At 35.6% G+C, this 8,393-nt stretch overlaps 1 non-coding gene across 1 annotated transcript; it reads right to left on the bottom strand.

Moving 5' to 3' along the window:
* Nucleotides 1-8,287: 8,287 nt before the first annotated feature.
* Nucleotides 8,288-8,393, bottom strand: LOC140854476 (small nucleolar RNA R71). The gene has a single exon (XR_012137693.1). It is a non-coding gene; the product is annotated as a small nucleolar RNA R71 (small nucleolar RNA).

Below are 8,393 nucleotides of genomic sequence, written 5' to 3'. Positions count from 1 at the left end.
AGAGCTCAGTAGCTCTCTCACCTTTTCCAGTAAAAGGTGACTTGGTCATTTTACCAAGAAGATAGGACTCACAGGTTGGAAGTGATTCATAATCACTGACTTCGAGGATTCCCTCTTGAATCAACTTGTTTATCCTGTTCTTGTTTATATGATTTAGCCTATAGTGCCATAAGTAGATATCTGATACACTATCTAATCTAGGATGCTTGCCAGTAGAATAGACTATGTTAACAAGTTGTGATAACATATACACACCATTGTTCAAATATCCATAAAAAATAGTAACGCCATTCATAATGATATTACAAACTTATTTCTTTATTGAAATTTCATAATCATTTTTGGCTAGAAGGCCTACAGAAATAATATTTAAAAAAAAACTGGGACAGAAATGATAATCATTAAGAACAACGGTATGGGACTCAAATACAAGTTTCAAAATTCTTAATGCTAGAACTGAAACTAGTCTTCCATCTCCAACATTCAAGAACCTCTCATTTTGCTCGAATCTCCTACTGACCTGCAACCCCTGCAACAAATTACAAATATGGTAAGGGCTACCGGTATCCAATACCCAGTCAGTTATATCACAAATAGAGAAATTACAAGGAGTTATCATATAAATACCTTGCCCAGCAATAGCTTGCTTCTTTCTCTGTCTATTCAGGTCTAGGGAGACAATGTACTGAGGACAGTTCCTCTTCCAGTGCTCCCGCTTCTTGCAAAAAAAGCATTTAGTTTGACTCTTATCGGGCTTGATCTTTCTGGTCTGGCCCTACACTGATGTCCCAGCCTGAACTTGCACCTTCTTCACTTTTTTTTTCTTGTTCTTCTTCTCTTTCTCAAAGGGTCGAGAACCAAAAGATGAACCTCCCACGAAGTTCACCGACTCCTTATGGAGTTGGTGATCCTTCTCAAAGTTTTGAAGCAACCCCAGTAACCCGTGGTAGTTTACTTCAGGCTTTGTTATTCTATAATGAGTGAGGAATGGGAGATAAGACTTGGACAGTGAGTTTAGTATTGTATCTTTCCCAAGATGCTTATGCAAGAGAAAGTCGAGCTTGCTCAAACGCTCCATCAGCTCAATCATGTACAATACATGATCGGTGACAGAGGCACCATTCTGCATTTTAGCGTTGAAGATGGCACAACTAGTCTTGTGCCTCTCCACATCATCGGGTGTGCCAACGGCATCCTCCAACACTTGAAGCATGTCCTTTGGTTGAGCCGTCTCAAATCTGCGATTGAACTCGTTGCTCATGGCAGCCAGCATGATGTAGCACACCGTGGTCCGATCACCAAGCCACTTCTGGTAAGTGTCTCTGACTGTTCCACATGCATTGGCAGCTGGCTCCTCAGGTGTAAGATCCATTATCATATAAAGGATCCGTTCATGCTCCAGGACTATCTTCAACTTTCGGTACCAGCTATCGAAGTTGGGTCCCACCAAAATTTCATTGTCCAACAATGATCGGAGCGATAGGAAAGTGACCATATCTGCACAAAAAAAAATCATAACCTAATTAGTAATTGATTCATTAAACCTAAAGATTTGAACTTTAATCAAAAGGTTTCTCCTACTATTTTATTCGAATTGATAGCCTCTACCTCCAATTCGAAGAATTATCCTAATTCCTTAGTGGGTACTAGAATCCACTTAGACTGCACACAAGCTCAACTTTGGTTGGCCAACCCATGTACATCTAAGGGTAGGTTCATAATTAATTATTTTTTTAAATAATTTTTAGTAATTTAAATTTTGCCTCAGTCCCTAATCAGTAGGCTTTGGCCTCCATTGAAAAGATCTGGTTAGGTCTAACCATTAACATGACCATACTTAGCCCATCTAGCCAATGAATGATTAAGTCCAACTTTGGTTAGCTAACCTAACCTCCATTTAGAAAGATGTAGTCAAGAAATCATATTATGAATGATAATTCCATCAACCAATAAGCACCAGGCCTTTGGGCATCCAATGATTATCCAACTGATGGACCCATTATCATCCACTTAATAGGAGGCTATGATCTAGTTATCATCATAACTATTTTATTTTAAGGACCTAATAATTTTAGAAGATTTAATTGATTTAGAGGAGGATGTCAGATGAACCAACTTATCATGATCCTCCCACTGGCTTCATTAAGTCAGCTTAAGGGAGACCATTAAAAGGGCTGGTCTAGGAGCACCTAAATCAGTCACACTGATTTACCTAGCTGACATGGGTCAGCTCGAATAGTCAAGTGATCTGATCAAAATATAATTTCACCAAGAGATCAAGTAAGTTCGATTGGTGGGAGGGTCTGCCAAAGTTTGCCTTAGACACCATCAGAAATGGCCAGATAAGCGGGCTGCCAATTAAAAACCACCAGTCTGATTTACCTTAGACACCAACTGGTTTAATTAGTTTCAATTAGATCAACCTAATAGTTTGTGCTAGACTGCTTAGCCAAGAATCAAGTCCATTTGGTTCTCGTTAAAGACATGGACTTGACCAACTACAACTATCGTAATTGATCTAGAGAATCCTTGACCTAATCTAAGACAACAATTGATTAGATTTAGTCAATTCTCTAATTAAGTCCATCTTTAATCTAACCTTTGGTCTTACCCAATTAATGGACCTAATTCCCACAACCCATTAACCCAATGTGTTATGGTTTGTGTCTTAGGTTCTTCAATTCACAATCTTAGAACCTAATCAAACAACTTCTTAATTCTCAATTAAGTTTTGGGCTGAGGGTTGGGGTTCGACTTTTTGAAAATAATTTTCATGTTTGTAAAATATTTTTACAACATGGTTCTACCAACCAAGTTGCATGTTTGATTCATAATCAAAATACAAGTGAAATAAGCATGAAACTACTTTAGATCTAATCTAAACAGGTTCATGTAATTGAAATAATTTCAACTTTAAACTGCACAAATTTCTTAGACAAATAAATTATGGTTCTTTGCACGGGAATTATTAACAAAAAGATTTTATTTTAGATTTAAATATTTTTTAAATCTAATAAATCATAAATTTAATCTAGATCACATCTAATAAATTTATGATTAAAGATAGATCTACACGAACTAAGACAACATTTGTACTATAAGGGGTAAACCTTACAGTAGGACAACCTACAGTTCGTGATTGATCTAAAAAATTTTAATTTTAGATTTAATAATCAGATTATAAATTAGATCTAATCTAAAAAATAATCTAAGCATGTATAAATAATTATGTAATAAATAACCTAGGCTCTGATATCAATTGAAGGAACCAGATCCAGGGTTTCAGGGTTAGATCTTGAAACTTTTTTAAGATCAGACAGCGAAAGACTAAAATAAATCAAAATTTATCTTATAAAATTAGAAAATTTTTAGATCTAAATCCTATTACATAATTATTATATGATATTAAATCAAAAATTAAAATATAAAGAGAAAGAACTACATGTTGATCATATCAACATGTTTCTATACTACATCTAATGTATGTAAAATATAATAGATCAGATCTATTACCTTGCAAGTTAGACATTCTAACTTTACTGATCTGAGCTTGAGGATGATGTTGTGAGCCACACATACGTCCGACCTCTAGGAGTCGTCCACATGAGCCCATGAATCACGATCAGAAATCCTGATCCAGAAAATCAGCACAGTATGCTAGTACTGTGCTGATCCTTCTTCGATGGTCGATCAGATGCCTCCTTCTTCTTAATTTGGACTCTTTCAAAGATGAGAAGTAGGAGAAGGAGTTTTAGATGTGAGATACTCTCAGAAAACTCATAGATGGAGGAAAGGAAGGGGTGAACTCAGCAACCCTAGAAGAAGACCCTCTTCTTCTTCTCTTTGCTCTTACCTAGACACTTAGTTTTGTGTCTATTATATCTCTACACCCCAACACTCTTTCTCCCTAATTTTCACATGCCCCAAATATCTCTCAATGCTCTATAATACATAAAAATCTCAAAAAGAAATTCATCTTAAATAATGAGATATATAGAATCCTTGTCTAGGTCAAATACCTAGTCAAAGAAAATCCAAACAGGGCAAGACAAGTGGTGCCCAACTCTTGGGCACCCCCTCCTTCTTTTTCTATCATGGACCACCAAAAAAAGGCATACAATATGTTCCATAAAAGTTATAAAAATCTCAAAAAAAATCTGGATAAAATCAGTGCCATAAAGAAAGATTTTTGGTTTCCTAAAATTCTATCTCATAGAATTTGAAATCCAAACTAATTCCTACTTTGCCTTGGTCCACAACTACATTCCATGTAAGAGAGAAAAAGTGGAAAGCTTTGGGCATGAGTGAAGGCTTGGGAGAGAAGATTTTGTCACACAAAATAAGAGAGAGTGGGCATGGGGGGCTAAGGTGGCGCAAGGTGGAATCCTAGTCTTACTAGGATTCAATCTATGACTTGTTCAAATTTGGTTTCTCAAACCAAATTAAACTAAAATCAAATCAACCCAATTAAAATAGATCTTAATCTAATTAAAAACTTAATTTAATTTGATTAAATTATATTTAAATCTAATTTAATTTTTTAATCGAATTAGAAATTAGGTTGACCCAAGTCCTAATTGGACTAAGACTAGTTTTTCCTTGCACTTGGCTTATCCAATAAATCAATTGGACTTGATCCAATCAAGCCCAAATCAAATCTAATTAAATCATATTCAATTAGACTTAATCTCAGCCCATTGGCTTAATCAAATTAAGCTAATTAGCAATCGAATTGCTAATCGATCCTCCTGCAATACTTGCACTAGGTTAAATGTCAATCGTATTGAGCGTTTAACCCTAGAATGATTTTTAATCATTGATCAACCATCCGATCAGATCGTGAACTCTAATGTGTGTGACCTCATAGGTCCGAACCTCAACCAGTAGTACAAGAATAAATTCTTGTACTAATCGAAGTGACCATCTAGCAATGGTACCTGACGGTCGGATAGGTCAAATATGTAGAACAACATCCTTAGAACCCATGCGGATATAGTTTTCATATAATTCATCCCCTTGACCAAAATGCTCATAGGACACCTCAGAGTTCAACTGTCAACTCTGATCAGGTTGTCCACATTGTATTTCAAAATATCAAATCCATCTGATGGATTACCTTGGCCAAGGTTTTGCTAAATTGAAATACAGCGACTCATTCTTCTCCAACTCTTGGAGTGGTCAATCCCATCTTGATCACACTCTGACTTTGCAAGTACTTGACTATGCCCAGAAGCCTTCCGTCACTGAATTAGAAATTTAGTTTGTCCAGTATCAAAGCACAGTGAGTTACTTGCAAGTCACCAAGACGATCTCAGGTCTAAGGGACACTTATACCTATATCCCATCAGAGACATTCTCGACAGCAGAATACTCTGAAGTTGGTCACGTTCAATGATTATATACCCTTACATCTCACCTATCTGCTATACCAGTGTCTCTACACTCCTTGATTAAGAGGACAACTGTTAAACACTTAATTTAAGTATTTTAAATTAAAAAATTATATTTAATTTATCTTATTTATTAAGAATTTGATGTTTCTTTCTATGTTTTACAGGAAAGGTGATCGTCGATACAAAGAGTCTGATTCATAGATCAAAAAGACTCAAGTTTGAAGAAAATTAGACTTAAAATAAAATTAAAATGAAAAAAAGATGCATCCGGTATTATAGAAAATGAAGATACTATGCAAGGAATCCAAAAGGATATAGATGTCATTATGAAGAAACTTTTGTTTCTTTTTGGAATATAAAAAGCATGTTTCACGTGAATTCAAAAAAAAAGAAAGAAAGGCTCTGGGGGGGCGTGAACGCGCGTGCGTGAATGCCTGCGCATGAACGCACGGACGCGGGACGTGCGTGGATGCGGGGTGAACGCGGCACGTGGAAGCAGGACGGACGCGTGAGGCATGGATGCGGCGTGGATGCGGCATCACGCGGGTGTGGGCACGCGGCAGACGGGTTCGCAAGGAATTTTTGATTGCAGTCGAACAGATGCTTATTAAAGAAAAAATTAATATTTAGAAATATTTTGAAAGGAAAGATTTATATTTTCTTTAGTCTCACATCGGAAAATCATGTAAAACTCCTCCCTCCTAATACCTATAAAAATGCTTTTGTACTCCCATTAGAGGGGGAGCCCAGAAATTCTTCTAGAGCCTTACATAGAAGAATAGAAAGGGACTACTTCATGAGCAGCTAGGCTAGCAGTCTCGGGAGTGGAGAAGAAATTTTGTAACGACACAGAGATGGTTTATTGTTCTAAACTTTCCTGTATTTCTTTATATACAATAAAGATTATGCTTTTTATTTAAATTATCATGAGTTCTTTATTTGCTCTCCTTTATATATTTTTATTTATACTTTCTTGTTAGATTAATATTAGGAATAACTTTTACTTTTCGGAGACGCGCCGTGATCTATGGATACGGGATGTACCGAGGAAAGAAGAGTTATTTACCTAATACTTTCCAGAGACGCGCCATGATCTATGGGTACGGTGTGTGCCGAGGAAAGACAGGTATTTTTCTTAAGATTAATTGTATCCATTTAATTAAAAAAAAAAAGATACAACTCTGCTAGTGCAAAGTAATTCAAAACTCCCGAGCTCTTTATTTTTAATTACCTCAATTTTAAGATAATTTATTTTCTAAATCAAAAACAACGTTTCTTTCTTTTATCTTGCAATCTCAACTTAGCCCAAGGTCCCTGAGGATACGATCTCGACTCATCCTACCTACGTAGTTAATAGAGTTATTTTTGGTGCTATCAACGACTACGCATCAAATTTTGGCGCCGTTGCCGGAGATCTTGGCACGGTTGAATTAAAAAATTAAAAAAATTTTTTTTTTTTTTCAGTTTTTATTTCTCGTTTTAAAATTTTTTTCAGTGCTTTCTAGCTAGATAATCTTATTTGCATAATTACATAATTATCTTGCATAACTAATTTACTACTTAGGAATTTTGCTGCTTAGAATAATTTGCTACTTTTTATAGCCTAGTGATTTATTGCTTTTTAGACTTAATCACTTAAATTTATTTTCTTGCAAAACTAAAAAAAATTAAAAAAAATATATAAAAAGATAAAACTATAAATTTAAAAAAAAAAGCCACTGACATTTCATAACACTTAACTAAAATAGCGTAACCTCAAATATAAAAATTTCTAACTTGATTGGACACCTTGTTTATTTGCATTGCATCTTCATAATTAATGTTAAGGGCAATAACCCATTAACCAGATAAGGTGGGGATTTGATCACCCTTCCTTGGCCCACAAATCACTCCCTTGCATTTGCATAACCTAGACCTTAATTTAAAATCAACTAGACGTCAGCCCTAGGAATTTCAAGCTCAATAGGATAAGAAAGCTCTAGAGTTGAACCAAGTGCGGATTGGTTAATTGCTCGGTGTCTAAGGCAAGTGGTTAAAGAAAGTGGTTTTCAATTGGTTCCGTTGACTGACCTGGCCAACTTAGTTGGTGTCTAAAGAAAGCAACGAGCAGGGAACCTCCCACATCTTATGCTTACCTGGCCGAGTCAGTTAGTCAGTCTTGAGCTTGGAGTGCTCAAAGGCGGTCTTGAAAGTTAGGAGCTGTCTAGATCTAAGTTAACCTTAGGATAGAGAGTCTATGATTGTTTAAGTTGATTGCAATTAACATCTAAACATTAACTAATTTCTCCCTTTTCATAGATTTAAGATTCTTAGGTTCTCCTTTTTAGATTTTCTTCATTCTTTTCTCACTTTATTATAAAAATATATATTATAAAAAGAAAAATTTTTTGTGTTTGCTCTACAGTATAATTGTAAGGTGTATGCTTGGCCGTAAATCGTTACGACCAGAAATCCAACCTTTTGATCCAGAAATAGAAAGAACCTTTAGAGCCAACAGACGTAAAAATATGGACCGAAATCAAGAGAATGATCCACCCAAGCAATTGAAGGAGTACTTTACTCCTTCCACATATACCTACTCTCCTTGTATTCAAGTACCCCCTGTGGAGGCCACTCAATATGAAATTAAGTCCAGTATAATCCAAATGTTACCTTCATTTTATGGACTTAGTAATGAGGACCCTTATAAACATCTTGAAGAATTTCTTGAGATATGCTCAACTGTCAAAATTCATAACTTCTCCGATGATGCTCTTAGGTTAAAATTATTTCCTTTTTCACTTAAGGACAAAGCCAAATACTGGCTACATACTTTGGATTCCATGACTATATCAACCTGGGACCAGCTGCAAGGAGAGTTTCTCAAGAAATATTTTTCCATAGGAAAAACTAATCAAATAAGAAAAACCATAACTAGTTTTTTCCAATTAGATAGAGAAATATTTCATGAAACATGGGAGAGATTAAAGGACCTTATTAGAAAATATCCCCACCATGCTG

This window comes from Elaeis guineensis, chromosome 16, assembly GCF_000442705.2.
Source record: "Elaeis guineensis isolate ETL-2024a chromosome 16, EG11, whole genome shotgun sequence".
NCBI lineage: Eukaryota > Viridiplantae > Streptophyta > Magnoliopsida > Arecales > Arecaceae > Elaeis > Elaeis guineensis.
This window is presented reverse-complemented; position numbering and strand designations above follow the sequence as displayed.